This window comes from Agelaius phoeniceus, chromosome 2 (assembly GCF_051311805.1).
Source record: "Agelaius phoeniceus isolate bAgePho1 chromosome 2, bAgePho1.hap1, whole genome shotgun sequence".
In the NCBI taxonomy this organism is placed as follows: Eukaryota; Metazoa; Chordata; class Aves; order Passeriformes; family Icteridae; genus Agelaius; species Agelaius phoeniceus.
This window is the reverse complement of record NC_135266.1, coordinates 109,958,475-109,976,530: the sequence shown is the minus strand read 5'-3', so window position 1 is coordinate 109,976,530 and position 18,056 is coordinate 109,958,475. Positions and strand designations below refer to the sequence as shown.

The following is an 18,056-nucleotide window of genomic DNA, read 5'->3' as shown; positions in this document are numbered from 1 at the left end:
AAATGCTTCACAATTACTGCACCGGGGTCTGCATGGTGTTAACCCTCTGCTGGGAGTGGAAAGTTGTGACTGTGGAAATCTGGGCTTACTGGAGGGAAAAAACCCACCCGTGATACAGAGTGGACTTTCAGGGTGAGGGAAGGTTTCCTGAGTATCTTAAGAACCTCCAAAAGAGGCATTTGCCTCTTCCTAAAGATTCTGAAAAGCAATAAAATATTGGAATTCCTTTCCTCAACTCATCTCTGTTGAGCACGTTAATAATTTAGGGAAGAATCTCAGTGGAACTGGTGAATTGAACTCTTGGGAAGTAGAGGTTATTTTTTTTTTCTCTTATAGTTATGAAATGTGATTTATACATGGCAGGTTCTGAAATTGTTGTTTTCCAAAATTAAATAAAATTATTAAACTACAACCCTCTCTCTGCTTAAGCTGAAAATATTAAGTTCCAGCAGCCTTGATACCCTTCCAAATGTGTCCCCAAAAAAGACAAGACTCTTAAATTTAAAAATCAATAGCTTCAGTGCTTCCCAGACACAAAAATGCAAAAGCTATCCTTTCTGACAAGTGTTTGGATTTTAGACTGATGAATTGCATTTCAGCAAGGATGGGGAAAAAAAAAATCCAATGCTTCTCTTCTCCTACAGAGTAACATAACAATAAAAGGTTTTCATGTCTCACTTATTTTGTCTTCTCTAGCTAGAATGTCAGAATTGCACAGCAGAGCAAGGCAGTTATCTCAGACTATTTGTTTTCCTATTGAAGTGTATATATACAAACCCCAGTGATTTTTGGAAAGCAGTTTTGAATTACAGGGGCTTTTAGGGAACTTATTCTATTTTTTCTGCTTCTTCTTTTTGTTAGCATCTAAAACCACTTAGTATGGCTTATAAATTAGAAGCAGGGGAAATTCTGCTAGAGTATCAGAGTTCCAGTGATGCTGGCCAGCTACAGAGACCATTGCAGGTGCTGTTGTAGGGATTGCCTCTGTAGGTCAGCAGGTGAGTTTTGAGCATTAATCCTCTCCTAACGTGCACATGGCAGCAAGGGTAGCCCTTAAAGGCCATTCAATATCTGTCTTCAAAAGTGAATTGGGGAGTTAACCACATCTGTCTCAAGGAATTCAAACACCAGCCCCTGAGAACAAAAGGCAGAAATAACAGCCCTAAGTGGGTCTCATTTGCAAGGAGATGGGCAAATGCACTTTTGGCATCATTTATTGGACTCCACTGAAATTCAAACTGCTGCCACACAGCACTGCCAGTCCAGTAGCTGCAGGATGGACCCCACAGGCAGGCTTTCCTAGCCATTGCTGATACCATATGAATAGCAATGATGATCCAAGTGAAAACTCAGTTACTGAACTATGCAATACCTTTCTGTTGCCATGTGCAGTACATCAGAGCACTGCAGAGCAAGCAGGAAGATCTGTGTGCATAAACTTGTCTTGTTTACCTTCACATGTTAATGCTACTTATAAAGATGCTGCAGGAGCCAAAGAAAAAGTTGTATAATCCTGTGTACAGTTTAAAAAGGCACCAAAACCCACAACCAAATAAACCAAACCAACAAAAACCATCCCAACAAGGACTGACCTTGAGCTATAAGATCCCACAGTATATATCCAAACTTAACTTTAACTCAAATATGTATTTGACTGAAACACCATGGCCTTCTCCAACCCACTCAATCCATAAATAAAAATTTATTCAAGACCTTCTGTGGGAAATACAGTTCAGATCCTGAATTTTCTTTATCAAGAGTGAAAAAAAGGTAAGTTATTCTCATTAACAGTTTATGAGAAGCATCTCAAGAAAACATTTATTCCAGTATTACACCCCAGTGTCACCAGTGCAGTGTATGGGCAGCTGCACATGGACAGGAGCTTCCTCTGAGCAAGGCATGGTCCCTGCTGGAAGCTTCATGTGAAGCCACAGCCCCTGCCCAACACTTCTCAGGCCCTTTATTTCTACAGAGAAAGTGATGCTGGCTGAACTTCCCAGAATCTGTAACAGACTCTGAAAATCCTAAAATAAATGACTGCATTTACAGCTTTTTAATATGACTATGATTTTCATGCAGATTTTTTCTATTACCTATGGATTATTTACCTTCATCCAAGACCATGCACAATGAGGTTTTTTTGCTCAAATACATCTTTCACTTTAAGCAAAAAATCAGACAGAAATTTTGTCAAGACTCTTTTCTGTGTGGGAGACCATCTGGATTGTCCCCTTTGGAAACAAAGAGAAGAAGGGACAGGAAAGGAGTTCTTGACTTGTGGCCAACAGAATTGTATGTAACTAATGAACTGGTATGTATCACTAAATTATAGCTTTATCCCTATGACTTATGGTCCTGGGAAGTTTTAAGAAATTAAGAAATCTAATTACCTAAAAATTAAGAAATCAATGGTTTTTTTGGTTTGTGGTAGGAGGGTTTCTTTGGTTTCCTTTTTTTTTCTCTAGACATGAATCATATCAGGGGTTAGGGACGAGAAGAGGTAAATATTCCTGGTAGATTTTTTTTAAAGAACTTCCTTCCTGAAAGTAATTTTATTACTGAAGAACAAGGAAATAATTTTGTATTACTCCCCTGAAACGTGGTTCCTTTATGGTGCATGCAAGGTGAGAGTCTGCCTCCCTCAGTTTCAAAAAATTTCAGGCTAATTTGAGACCATCACCATAGTCTGTGCTGAGATATTTAGAGGAGATGGAACTAAAAACCACATAGAGACACTGTGCACAAGTGGTAAAGCTTCATTCAAACAAAATTATAGCTTGAACTACAGCTAAGAAAATGCTGAAGTACAGAAAATATAGTCTTGAGAGAGAGGTATAGCTATAAAGAAACCCTAAACTTTTCCCTGAGTAGAAAATTATAGGAAAGGAAAAGACCTTTGGATATTTACTTCTGAAAATGTCTATTTCAAAGTCTAAGTATATGACTACTGTTACATTTTTTAATACAGTTTGCTATGAAAAAGTGCCCCAGACATTAAATCTCACTTATTAAAATTTTAGCAATTTGTTATAGGCTGAATATCAAAGGAATTAGGCATCATTTGATTTAAATCCATGTTTGGAGATTAATATTTGAGAGTGGGAATTCTTTGTTTAATTTGCAAACAAATGTACAGTTTTAGTTTCAGATTTGAAATGTCATGATCTCATGGCTTTCTAATAAGGTCAGGAATTGATTAAACTTGTATGATCTTTAAGAAATTAGAAAACTGATCACAGTCCAACAACAACAAAAAGCTATTTCCCAGTTGAGAATTCAGGTATTTCATTTCTAAGAACCTTTAATATTAAAACTTCATTGTATAAACATAAGCTATTTTCCATTTCAATTGAACATTTGTCTTGCTAATGACTTAAATGATATCCTAATTAGAGTTGAATAATCCACTGAGATATGAGCAGATGACTTCTTTTCTATTCAAAACTCTCTACATTTTGTTCTTATCCAAGACTTCCTTCCCTTATGTTGTCCTGCCTGTAAAAGGAAGCAAAAAACCTATGAGAAAATGCTGTTCTCAAAACTTACTTTTTTTCTGATTTGTGGTTTATTCACAGGTGATTTGGAAATTTCAAAAATGCTCCTCAAGTTGATCTCTGCAATACCAAGGTACTGAGCAATTTTTCTGATTCTCCAAAATGTACTTTGAGCCCTTATCTCTTAAATTTTCACAAAATCTAGGGAAGATTCTCATTGCTACAAATATTTGACTTATTATGCAATGATTTGTGGAAAAGGAGATTTAATGAAGAAGGGAACTGTGGTCCTCTAAATCTCTCTGACAGGTTGAAGGGTCTCTGAGAAATCCTCCCTTCCTTCTGCTTCTCCATCCTCTGTCGCTTTGATTCCAATGTATCTGGCAAATCTTGCTATTGGAGCCTGCTCATGTGAAAGTGGAATTAGGATGAAAGTAAGGGGGAAAAAAAGTGCAAAAGAAGTTTTGATAATGCAGAGGAGCTTGCCATATGTCCCTTGGGGGACAGAGTCTCATGAGCCTGGCCTTTGGACCTGCCTTCCTTTCCAAAAATCCAAAAGAGAGGAGCCACAACAGCACTTCTGCTTTTCTGTGCTCCTTCTCTTCAGCATCCCACATCTCCCAGTGCTTCAAGGGCTGCTGTTCATAACCTGGCCCTTTAATTGTCACACCACTTGACAGCATTTCTTTGGTGGGAATGTTAATGCAAGCTGTTCCTGCTTTTAGTTTCTGCACTGCCTTCACAGCTGTGTTGTACAACTGTTCAAGTGATGCCATTTCCTGACTGGGATGAGGTTTTGGTATGTAAATCTAAGACATCTCTATAGCACCATAGTGATTGCTCAAGACAAAATTTTCAGAGATATTTTCATTAATAAGAGGGTATGAAGTGAATATTCATGAAGAAAAGAGGACCAGATAGAAAGTTAAGGGATAACTTGCCTGAAAACACAGGGGAAAAAAATTCTAAACAGTTTCATATTTCATCATATGCTTTTAGCTAAATCCTTGCAAAGAGAAACAAACAGGGTTGCCTATCACACCACAAATTGTGATAGATATAGATAGATATACTACTTGAGAAATTATCAGACGTTATTTTATTTAAAAGCTGAACTTAAATTTCTGCCTTCCTTCAGCGGGTGAGTGACCATAAGAAAAAAAAAACCAACACATTACTTAGTTGCAACCTTGCTACCAGAACAGCTACCATGGTTTATGAAGTTTACTGAAGTCAAGGACTTCTCAACAACCAGGCTTTACTGGGAGTCAGGACTAGAGTCCAGTTTCCAGTCTTTCCTCCAGGAAAACCACATGGCTTGCATTAGGAACTACCATTGCACCAATTACAATTTTATTATACAACATAATTAACTTTTTTAGACGACATTTTCATTATGCATTCAACTTATAGAAGTCAATATAACAAGTATGTCTTTTTGCAAGTGTACATGTGCATTAAAAATTCATGCATCCATGGTGCTCAGATCACTTGGCAGCACTGCAATTCCTGTGCAACCACTGGTTTTGGTTTTGAATTTTGTTTCCCTCTGCCCAAGCACATTCTCAAATTATGCTGATTCCACAGGTCAAATCCTGCTCTTTTCTGCAGAGTTTCTAAATTGGAGCCATCAAAAGCAGTTGTCCTATTGTAGCCCCACTTTTCAGCTGAGAATTAAATAGACCTATTCTTATTCACCTAAGTAACCAGCATGGACTTCCAAAAGACCATTGTAATATTTTGTCATATCCATAATAGAGAAATAATTTCATCTGATATTGTAATCTTCAGAATAGAAAACTGCAGCTCTCTAATAGCACACAGAAGCATTTTACAACAGTTTTTGTACGGGAAATGAAAAGCAAAGTCTTATCCAGATAGAACTGCAGGGAAAATATAGATAGGCAGAACAAAATTATCACTTGTGATTGAAGTTGGCAAGGACAGGGAGGATAAGTCTACCCTTGTGAAGAGTGCCATGGGATCTTTAATGATCAGTCACAAAGGGGCCTGAGTGGGCTGTATCACCCAATTACTGTACAGATAGGCTCATTAATGGAAGATTACAGCAATCAAATATGCATCTCTTTAATTTTACTAGCATATCTATTCTCCTACCATGGATTCCTGTGCCCACAAATCAAAAGTTTTACTGGGAGGGGTGTGGGGGGGAAAAGGATACTTTTTCTTGCCTTTCATAAATTAAATTTTGTGAATGTTAATTCTGTGCTTCTGGCAGCAGTGCAAGAGGAAGGACAGTTTTTTTTGGAGTTTATCACTCAATAGTGACTGTTTTCCCATAGAGCCAAAAAAAATCAATCTCTGCTCAAAATGCCCCTGAAGACAGGAGAATGCATTGTGTGCCTTGCTGGTTAATATGTCTATCTGATGAAAAAAAAAAAAATCAATACATTTTTCTTAAAAAGGGTTACTGCAAGAGGAGAAAGTAGTTTATCTCTTTCTGATTGATGAAACTGCATCAAAGTCAGTTATCCATCATTAAGTTCCATATTTATCCTCGTCACCCTTCAGACTGCTGGAGTTCAGTGTTCAGCCAGTACTTCCATTTTAATATTAAGTCTAAGCTGAGAGCATTTGAAAAACTCAGAGAACTGGAAAATTTTATTAAAATAAATGTTTGAAAGGGAAGCATGGGAGATTTAAATAAATATAAAAAATTAAATAAAAAATGAAAGGGTTCTGAGGGCCAGAAAAGAGGTCAGAACTATGGCAGACTGAGGTTATTCTATTTCTCAGGAGATTATACAGTCATGGTTTTTTCTGACAGTCTGCAGTCCCAGGGCTGCTGTTCTTTTGAATCTCAAAGTCACCATTGTTCCAGAGAGATTTGGTGTCCTCCATTCCTTTTTTATTGGAGAAAACTATTTGGAATTTTCAAAAATGAAGGTTAAAAAAATTGCTTATGCTACCTAAGAGCCATAGTTTTAGCTTTAGGCTTCCTGCTCAAGTAAGCTATCAGACTTGGTATGAAGTATTTCTTGTGTAAAATATGAATATAGAAGAGTTAACAAATGTTGGCGAGACTCTGGAAGGGGCTGCCTGGAGGTACTGTGGATGCCCCATGCCTGGAAGTGTTCAACAGGTGGGATGGGGCTTTGACCAATGTGATCTAATAAAAGGGGTTTGCAAAAAGATGATCTTTAAGGTCCATTCCAAGGAAAAACATTCCATGATTCTTGGAATGTATGATGGATAGTCATATTCCCCCTTCAGGGAAAGAGAAGGGACTTATTTCCTCCAGTTTAATTTGAATTTCAAGTAAGGTAAGGGAATTACTGCCCGTCCTTACTGACCACTAGCAATATTTATAGAATCATGGAATCTAAGATGTTGTGCCACCCAGTGCAGCCCCATCTCCTGAAAAGGTCTGGGAGTAGGAAAAGATTGAACTGGGTCCAGGTTCATCTTTTATGTGTTACTATTATCTACAATCAGCCAATTTGCCAAGGAAACACAAGCACAGGGCGTGGTCTCTGAGAATTGAGTTTGTACCATTTCAGACACTACATCATTCCATTTACAATTTTCCATGGTGAAGTTTCTGCCCAGTTTCTGCCCATGATGTTAGCAAAGCTGTCATGAGTGTCACTAAAGAGATTGAAGGGCAGAGCTCTGCAGAGGAGTTTCCTTCCTCCCTCCTCTGGTGGACTGCAAGCTTTGTGGTCTGAGTCTCAACAGCAAATATCTTTTACCATGAAAGAGAAACAGAAGAGGAGAGGCTAAGCAGGGAAATATACTGTGTGGCAAAGGGTAATGTACCATTTGCTTGTCAGCTGGGAAATACTGCTGAGCTTTTAAAAGTTGATCCAAGCCAATTAAAGTCAATGAAATCTTCCCTAAACATTTTAACATGCTTTGCATCAGTCCTCTATAAGTTATTAATTTTTGCATAGGCTAAACTTACATACAATCAGACCTAGACAAAATCCATCTGCCTCCATCTCTATGAAGAAAAATCTGGGACTGAAAAATTCCTTGAAGTGTCAGATTTCTTCCCTCCTTGGTATTTCTTTGAGTGTTCAATAGCATTCCCCTTTACCCAGAAGATTTCTCCCTAATCCTTTTCTTTCTTTTTTGCTTCTGACATCATCTACTGAGAAAATATATAGTCTAAGTAGGAATAATATTATTTTAAAAACCACTCCACACTGGCTAGGGTTGACAATCCCCAGTTTAGTGTCTCTTGATATCTCAGACCTGCAGATCAACCTTTGAATGAGCAAACTGGAGGCTTTTTGGAGGTAGTGTAAATTGCCCAAATTTAGGTGCAGCAAATTGTTAAAGAAGACTTAAGAAGACCTACTCCTACTTTTTTTTTTTTTTTTTTTGTGACTTGCTATGCAGCAAAGGATCAGAAAGCAAACCTTTTTTCCTTAGTCTGTAGCTTTAACTTTTTTTTTCTTTTTCCTGCTAGCATCCAGCCTAATCCTTCTACTTCTTCAGTGAGATGCAGAAAATGCAGTAATTCACTGTTTTCCTTCCTTCATGCTGTGTAGCTTTGGTATTGTTGAGTGAAATTACATTGTAGAGTAATGTGGGATAGAGCATTATACAGCAAAGTGCTTTTTAAAAATAAGTCTTTTTATGGTAAAAAGTAGTGCTACGTGGCAAATAGCTCATGGTAATGATGATGATAGGAATCATAAACATAAAGGAGGAGGAGAGAAAAACAAGGTAATCAAAAATTAGCTCACAGAGATGAAAGCCTGCCTGGTCTAGTATGAGCCACCCAAATGTAAAATTACAACAGAAATTACCATTGAGAAGACTGTTTTTTAATTAGCAACAGTCACATTAATTGTCATGATGTATCTGTTTATCTCTCAACAAAATAGGTAAAACATAAATTCTATTCATCTTTCTCATCCTAACTGATTTTTTTTGATTGCATGAATAAGCCACCTCCTAATTAATTTTAGTTATGTTAATAAATAGCTATTAGACTGCAGTGAAGCTATTTGTTAGCCACAGCAGATATATTATTTAGAGATTGTAATAACCCTTAGCATTCTCATTATTATCAATCTGAATAGACATAGATCTTCAGAGCCAAATGCAGCTTCTACAAAACCTTTAAGCCTGTAAATGCTGGAGTTTACAAGGAACAGCCTGAGATGTTGTAGATCCACAACCAACTTCTCTTCCCAGTCAACTGAAAGTTATTTTTGTGATTAAGAAAGGATAACTTCTCACTGCACTCCAGTAAAACTGTCCAACAGAAGAGGAAGGGAAAATTATTGAAAACTGTTTTCAGAGGGGCTGAAACTCTTACAGCAAGACCTAGGTTCTTGAAAAATGGGGTTCCAAGAAGGGATGCTGTTCTCTGCTGCTGTTTAATTTGTATTTATCAAATACTGTCCTTCCAAGAATTCACTTCACATCTCCTAGTATTCAACAGAGTAACAGTCTGAGATAGGACTTCTTCACTCCTCCCATTCAAATTATGTTACAAAATGATTAATGAGAGATGCAGAAGCAGATTCTTTTATCAAATGACCATATGATAAATGAAGCAGTGGATTTCAGTCCTTCCTTTACTTATTGGTTCAGTCTGTTCTTCTTTTTCCTGCCCCATCTATTTTGAACATGGTTAAAAAATCCCACACTGCTGAGAGAGTCGGGAAGAGGTGATTTGGGAGATGGTGACTCAAGCTCAGGAAAGCCAGCAGACAAAGCTTTTGACAGTGATAATGGTTCCAACACCTCCTCCACAACACAGTCAGAAAATTAGTGTGGGGAATCTAACACTCCACAGCTTAAGGCATAGGATAGGTGTGAGACAGAACACATTTCATCTAAAACTGGGATGAGTGGAGATGTTCAATAGAAGGGAGGAAAGGTCAAGAGATCTGAGATGGAAATCTTGGCTAGGGATGCAATGTGTAGGGGGTAGATGAGAGAGGAGAATGGTAGGGTGTGGTGAGAAGAAGAAGTACTCTTCATGTAGTAAAATAAATGCATGCAAAAATCAGAGGTTGTCCTGTATTTGGAACCATTCTATTTTTAGGGAGCGGCTGTATTTAATAGAAAATGCAATTTGAGGTATAAATTCTCATTCATCCTTTTGAAATCTTCCTCTCTGTAGATATTGAATTCCTCTCGCAATAACTGCCAGGCTTCTGTTCCTGCACAGGGAATTTGTATGAGAGTTTCATCTGTCAGCTGATATATTTGGGGATAAGATAAGGTCAGAGTAGGAAGAGAAAAGGTGGATTTCATATACTGAATAAGAAATGCAAACAAAGATTTAGGAAACACAAAATTACCTCAGAAGTTATTGCAGGCACATTTGGTAATGTGTATACATGCAAAGTAAATACTGCATTATATTAGAGTGAGAAAGTTCAGCATGTCATTTGCAATAGCAAGTATTCCAGAGATGATGAAATGAATAAAATAATTAATGCAAATTCTGAAAGGTTTGGTGAATTTCTCAGAGCTACAGTCTCACCAGTGAAATTCTCTTAGCCTAAAAAGTAGAGGTTTAGAGCAGGAAACAGCATTTCCTCTGCAGATACTGACAGAGCTATTGCATTGCTGACTCTTGCATGTTCCTTTCCCATCTTCCCACTTCCTTGCTTCCTCCCTTCCTCCCCTTATCTATATATTTTGACTATGCTATGATTAGGCTATGAGTTTAATATAATATATGCTCACAGAATCTCCAGTACATCAGGGTCCCTCTCTAAATACTCTTTTCTCTACTCTTCATTCCTAATAACTCCATGTGACAAGAACCCTGCAGGTGTTTCACTGGGAAGGTGGCAGGGGGGGAGGGAGGGGAGTGGTGTGTGTGTGTCACAGATCACAGCAGAACTCTTTGCTGCAAATGCTTCTCTGCCAGGATCAAGGATGTACCTGCACAGCCTCATGTGACTATTCAGCAGCTGATGAATGCACACTGGGCCTCCTCCAAGCACCTTCTAATTGATCTGGAGCAAATGTGCACAAAGATATCCCACTGCTTAACGAACTGAAGCCCCGCTGGTTAGTACAAGTATCACTGTGCTAACCTTCCTCCTTGGCTGATTTTAATCTTCTGGCTCCATCACACAGTTAATTGTTTCTCATTTATCCATATTAGAGGAAGATCATATGAAATCCATGTAAATTAGGCTGTGAGAGCCTCATTTACCACGTTTACAGAAAACTTGCAGAGAGGTTTTGTCAATAGAACAGGTTCTTAGCCAGTGGCCTGGTTCTGGTAAAGATCTGCTTGGTGTGGTGGGTTGCATATGGCATGAGGTCTAACAAGGCCAGGTCCTCACTTGGGTCACCACCAGCCACCTAACAAGGCCAGGTCCTCACTTCCAGCCACCCCAGGCAGGGCTACAGCCTGGGGAGAGTGGCTGTAAGACTTCCCAGCAGGAAAGGACCTGGGGGTGCTGGTCAGCAGTGACTGAACATGAGCCAGCTGTGCCCAGGTGGCCAAGAAATCCAATGGCACCTGGCTTGGATCAGCTGTGGTGTGGCAGCAGGACCAGGGCAGTGATTGTGCCCTGTGCTGGGCACTGATGAGGGCACATTTTGCATCCTGTGCTCAGTTTTGGGCTTCTCACCACGAGAAGACACTGAGGGGCTGGAGCTTGTCCCTAGAAGGGCAGCAGAGCTGGGGAAGGGTCTGGAGGACAAGGCTGAGAGAAGTGGCTGAGGGAACTGGGGATGTTCAGCCTGGAGAAAAGGAGGCTCAGAGGAGACCTGAAAGGAGTTTGTAGCCAGGTGGGGTTGGCACCTTATACTGGCTAACAAATGGCAGGACAGGAGGACATGGCCTCAGGTTGCACCAGGGGAAGTTTAGATGTGAAATTAGGGAAAATTTCTGCACTGCAGAGGTGGTAAGGCTTTTGGACATGCAGCACAGGGAATGGTGCAACCACTGGCCCTCAAAGTGTTCAAAAAGACCAAGAGATAAGGTTTGGTGGTGGGCCTGGCAGTGCTGAGATAATGACGGGGCTCAGTTCCAAACACTGTGATCCTGTGTGCCCCATGGTACAGGATCAAGGCAGCTGCTGCTCGGCTGCACTAGGAAAATTTCCCTATGATACTTGAGGGTATTGACTGTACATTTACCTACTCCTTCCTCTCCTGAACGTGACCATCTTGAAAAACAATATTTTTCATACACTGAATCTGTTATCCTTGCCTGGAAAACCCTTTTGATTGCAAAAAGGACATTGTTCTCTTTGGTAGATTTTATAGCTGAACTTCATTCCATGTATTGCACATGAACCTCTGCTCCTGTGGGGACCTGTGTAATAGCTGCAATTCAAAAAAAAAAAAGCAAAAAAACCAAAAAAAAAAACCAAAACAAACACAGACAGAGCATTTGGAGTTAATGTCTTTAATTTTTAAGCCTGATACCACGCAATTTTGTTGAAATGTACTAGTGTAAAGTTGTAAACAAGGTCAAAATTCAATTTCCCTCTGTGTTTGGGCTTTGGAGGGTAAGTACCTTGGATTTTATTTAGTTTTGTTGTTTTGGCTGGGGGTTTATTGTTTGATTCATTTGGTTTTGTTTTCTTGAACACATTTGATGCTCTGCTGCCCTTTGCCTTGTAATTTTCTTTCTCTGAGTTGCCTTGTAATTTTCTTACTCTGGGTTTGTGCAGCCTACCGGTGAAGCATTATTCCTAGGGTCTGAAGTAATTTATTTTTTCCCACTTTTACCATAAACATATTAAACATTTATACACAGATAGCGAGGAATTGATCCCTTTGATCTTAGATCTTCTAATTTATTTTTTTTTTTATGAGATGAACTTTGTGCGCTATGAAGCTATTTCATTTTTGCAAAGGAAGTGTAATGAAGTATTACATAAAGGATTAACATTTTACACTTGCTTTACAAAGCATGGTGATAAATAATCAGCAGCTCTTTGCCTTGTAGTGTGTGGAATCATGCAGTGCCTATTTCATAGCTATCTAAAAGTGCCCACTTGGTTTCTGTTTTTCAGGACTGACTAGTTCTGCATAATTTCTGCATTTAGGAAGTCAAGCTATGAATCCCTCTCAAAGAAGCCCAGTGCCTTGTATTAAATATTAAATAGAAATTTATAGTTTTTTCTTGCTTTTGTGATCGTGATCTCTCTGAACTCTGGCTGGGAACTGTAGGAGGAATTAATTCCTGATGTATGGATACCATGCGACGTCAGCATCACCTCCACAGGGAGAATGTTTGTTTTTGTGGAATGGTTTGGTCCAGAGGACTGTGGCAGTTCTCTCAGTCCCCTAGGGTTCTTCAAAAAGGGTAAATCACTGTAGTTCCCAGGAGTTTCCAGCTCACACGTGCTCACATGTGCCTTGTCACTGTGCCCAGTGTGCTCCAGCCACAGGCAGAGGTTGGAAATGTTTAATGCTGGTTCAAAAAGGAGCAGGGTAGTGGGACAGGAATCCTAGTCTGAATCCTGTATTTGTCCTGAGAGAGTTGTACACACTGGGATTCCTCACCCATGGTGCTCTCATCATCTTGCTCTGTAAGACACCTCTGTAGGAAAGCACAAATTTGGCTACATTGGACAAGAACCCCTTTTCTTTTTGGTGAACGACTTGACTTCTCAGGAATGTTTTGTCTTTATTGCTTATGATGCAAATGTATCTTTCTAGGTTAGAAATGTACCACCTTTCCCATCATCCTGGTTTGAAAAAGTAAAGCCACTTTAAAAAAAAAAGATTAATTTGATCTTGGTGGATTTTAAGGCTGTCAGAAAAATGTGGAAATCTGAGGTATTGATTGTAGGTGGTCTTGGTCTGGTGGGGGCTGTGAGGGGTGGCCATGGCTCATCTGTAACCACATTGGAGTAGGGAAAAAGTGTGAGGATGAAGGAACTGCAGATAGGGGTTGCCATGGACTGACCACAGCCTTCAAGTCGAGTCTGTTGCAAACACAAGCTTTTCAATCTTAATTTTTCTCCCCCCTTTGAGGAGGGGGAGTAAGAAAGCAGCTGGGTGGTTTGGCAGCCAGTAAAAGTGAGCTCACCTCAAGGGAGATGTCTTGGGAACACCTTTATGCACCTTACTTGCATGATAATGCAACTGTTCTTTGCTGTTCTATTACTGCGCTTCAGTGGTATCAAATCATCCAAATGACATGGGAATTATTTGCATGTGGTCTTGGTTGTTTGAGGGGAAAAGGAGGGCTTCAGTGTGGAATCTACTTGGGATAATTACTACATATGTGAAAATGTTAATACATAAGTTCTTCCAGACCAAATGAATCACTGTGTAAACTGTTCCTTTTCATGCTATTTTCACTTAGGAAATGTTGCCTGTCTATAGATGATCTCTCTTTGTTCTTCTTCAGTCAATATATGCTTTGTACTGATGCAGAAAGAAAGGACACAATGTACCTAACAAGATAGGAAAAATCCTGGCATTGTCATTGTATAAATTCATGGTATAGGACAAAAATCTTCTAGTTATAGTAGGAAAGCTCTAAACAGTCATCTTGAAAACAACCCAACAAACCCAACCCAAAATCCAGTGATCTGTTTCACAACATAAGGTTTATAAGCACATTCAGTAATTTGCATGTGCCTACAAAAATCTGTACTGACTTATTATATTTTAAAGCATGTATGCACTAATGAATATAGCAAAAGAGACTGATCTTCAGTGCCTTTGTATCAGTAAGAGGCTGGTCTCACACAGAGTGGATATCAGATTCTATATGACCAGTGGCAGGGTACACAGGAATGAAGGTAATAAGCAAAACAGGGATCTTTTACATGTCCAAAGCCCATTATGAGAAAACTACAAAAGACTTCTACAAAAGTAGGTGGCAAGCAACCTAATGCTTTTGATCATTATTCTGATTTTAAATGCAGCATTTGACTAACTCAATGCAGCAATTTTTTTTTTTTTTTTTTTTATGAAGTGTAAGAGAAAGAGTTAAAAAAATTCTGCAGAATTCAGACCCAGCCAGCATGGATTATTGTGACTATTTTTATGTATGTTTTAAAGTAGATATCCTCATATTTTTGTGAACGCTTTAATTCTGTTATTTTTATGTCAGGTATGAGCTACTTTTTGGGCTGTGTCTCCCTCCAGAGGCATTTTTATGAGAATGTGTAATTTTTTGATTTTATGAAGCTGAAGGAAAAATGGAAAATTATGCCTTGTTTACAGTGTAGGAGGTAATTATTATTCCAGCATAATATTTTGTTGAGCTCACTCTCAGGCTGAAACAGGCAATTCTAGAGATCACAGTTACTGTCATGACACCTTGCTGGGACAGCAAAAATCAGTATCAATGATATTGAATATCAGTAATATTGCAGAAATTTGTAGGTAAGAAAACTGGAGCTTAGCTTTACATAATTAAAATCAAAGCCACAGTGAGGAGAAGGATTGTCCTTTAATGCAAGTCCCTTCCAGTTAAGTACTGCAGTGATTTTTACTCTTATATACATATTGTATGTATGTCTGTATATGTGTCTATATATAGACATATATTTCCATATACTGAATACAAACACAACCTAATACATTTTTATAGTTCCTTATTCTGCTGATGAAGGGTAGGAACCTTAGTTTCTTCCTAATCTGAAGGAAAGGAAAAAAAGGAATAAATGAGGGCAGGGACACCAATATATAGCCTGAAGACGTAGAGCTAACCCTGATCTCATCCCTAGGAATTTTCAAGTACATGTACAAAAATGCTTCCTCCAGCTCCCTGAAGGTCATTCCTTATTTTTACACACCTCATTAAAAGCCATATGGCTGACTACCCCTGCCCTTTATAGAGAATCCCCTTTGCTCAGTTTGCCTGTTCACTGGCAAATCTTCCTATATGTTGAGGAAGATCTTTTCCTCTCATGTCGTAAATAGCTTTCTTCGTGTTTCTGTGACAAAATAATCTAAAATATTGCAACTAATTTCATGGCTTTACTTATTCAGACCAAAGGGGGAAAAGCCCAACAAAACCCAACAAATAAAAACAGCCAACCAAAAAGCCCCAAAACAAACCACACACCACCTTTTTGACTGAAGCACCAATCTTTGTCTCACCCAGTGTGATCCACAGGCCTCCAAATCCCCTTCAAGGATTATTTTCCTGTTTTGTGTCTAGGATAGGGCTTCACAAAAGAAATAGCCTGGAAATTCCTCATCTAATTTAAAGAATACAAATAGGAAATACAAATAGGTACATCTGTCTTATACTTATTTACATGTTCACTTTCTAAAAATGTCCACCTCTGATTATGAAAAAAAAAGCTGAGACTTTTGAATGCATCTCTTAGACTCAGCAATTTAGATATGTTCGTTTCCTTCAGCAAATGGTCGGAAAATCATATTTTTCAGCTGAAATTATCTGTAACAGCTTAGGGCAACATGCACACACTGCTTGGGCATAGAAGAACTGACCAGCTGCATTATGGCCATGTCTTGTTAAATATTTTCTCTCATGGTTGGTGTCAGTAAACTGAAGCGTCAAAGGAAATTTTTGTTTTTCCAAATATTTCTTTAGCTCCTGGCTTAGTGACCTTCTTTTTGTCTTGTTTTTCCTGCTCCTCACCGTCCTCTCTGCAGCAATAGATCACTGCAGAAAACAGCTCATCACAGCTGTCACTCTGAGAACTTTTTGGAATTGTGAAGTTTTGATGTCTCAGCAAATCAGACAGTATTTTCAATTTAGTACATGGCAGATTGCTTTTTACAATGGGCTGGGAGACTTGGTAATGGAATTTGGTGCCTTTCAACTACTTAAATCTATTTCAGTTTGATAGTGACAGAAAATTCATTACCACCTGTATTGTGAATAAGTGCAGATATTTGGGCAAAGGGTTTTTCTTCTTTGTTTTTTTTTTCCTGCACCATACTCAGAAGTTCAAAAAGATTTCATTAAATTCAGTTATTTTATGATTACCATTACTTGGCTAACTATAAGGGATGTTAGCTAAAATGGTATTTTTCCTACCCTTTCAGTTCAGGGAGCTCCTAAGTGTCTGGGAACTGGGCAATGCCTGTTTAGAGTTGGACTTAAGAAGCACAAATAGTCATAGAATTATAAAGTGGTCTGGATTTGAAGAGACCTAAAAGATCTTCTCATTCCAGACCCCCTGTCATGGCACAGACATATTTCATTATAGGTTGCTCAGAGCCCACCAAACCTGGCGTTGGGGTGGGGCATCCACAGCTTCTCAGAGTAACCTGTTACAGATCTTCATCACCCTCACAGTAAAAAATTTCTTCCTAATTTCTCCTCTGAACATACACTGTTTCAGTTTAAAACCATCCCCCCTTTCCCATCATTACATGCTCTCCTTAAAAGTCCCTTACTTACTTTCTTGTAGGCCCCCTGTAGGTACTGAAAGGCCTCTGTAAGGTCTCTCCAGAACCTTCTCTTCTCCAGGATGAGCAGCCCCAGATCTTTCATCCTATCTTCATAGGAGGGGCACTCCATCCCTCTGAGCATCTTTTTGGACTGACTCCAGCAGGTCCCTGTCCTTGCTGTGCTGGAGCCCAGAGCTGATGCAGCCCTGCAGGTGGGGTCTCAGCAGAGGGGGCAGAGGGGCAGAATGCCCTCCCTGCCCTGCTGCCCACAGGGCTCTGGATGAGCCCAGGATAGATTTGACTTGCTGGGCTGCAAGTGCACACTGTCAGCTCATGTGGAGCTCCCCTTCCACCAGCAGCCCCAAATTCTCCTTAAGGGCTGCTCTCCACCAGTTCTTCAGCGGGCCTGTACTTGTGCTTGGGATTGCCCTGACCCTTGTGCAGGACCTTCAAAATATTCCCCTTCACAGCTAAAAGGGGTGAGGATACAGTTTAGTTTGGGTTCAGGGAGCAAGTGAGAAATCTGTTACTCCATCTTTGTAAGAGCCACTGTCCATCACTACCCTGAGCACTCTCAGGGTTTCTGCATTAATTCCGAGTCCTCTGTTCCATCCAGTTTCTTGAACAACCATGTAGACAGTTTAGTAGTTTTGCTTCCCTTTATTTCCTTCAGCATATTTGATTCAACTTTGGCATTTTGAGCTTCAAAACTTCCTCAAATTCTAAAGAACTTTTGATCAATTTTTTTCAGTAGTGGAGTGCAGAATTCTCTTCCTTGAATGTCTCCAAAGAGATTCTGGATTTGTCTTCCAGATTTGTGTCTCAAATATTTTTAAGGTGCTCTGAGAATGCACATGCTGTTCCCCAATTTAGCTGATGGAGATTAAAAGTTAATAACACAAATTAGGTCTGATACAACTTCATTTCCCAGTAAGGTTTCTTTGAGTATGTTAACATGTGTAACTATTGTCTTCCCAAGAGTGGATTTTTAAGTCTAGGAGAGACAAATGAGTTCTGGATTGAGTTACCTGATCAGTTTTTCAAAAGGGCTTTGCTGATTGTGAGATTGTGTTGAGACACAAGCTGAAGATAATTCTGGAGATTTGTATGTAGCTGATCCCATTTCTGTATTATTTACTCCTAATTTTGTATTTACTTATGCAAACATAAGAATGAGCAATAGTAGTATAAACTCTGCTATTAGTGTTCCAGACTACCTCCTGTTGTTTTGTTGCATCCCCTTTTCTTATATTTTTACAAATGGTAATT

At 39.2% G+C, this 18,056-nt stretch overlaps 1 long non-coding RNA gene across 1 annotated transcript in view; it reads left to right on the top strand.

The window, feature by feature from the left end:
* Positions 1-3,589: 3,589 nt before the first annotated feature.
* The window catches only part of LOC143693487 (uncharacterized), a 29,960-nt gene continuing 15,493 nt past the window's right edge, over positions 3,590-18,056 (top strand). Inside the window, exon 1 of the long non-coding RNA XR_013181191.1 lies at positions 3,590-3,627. This is a non-coding gene — a long non-coding RNA (uncharacterized LOC143693487). The remainder of the gene's footprint in view (positions 3,628-18,056) is intronic.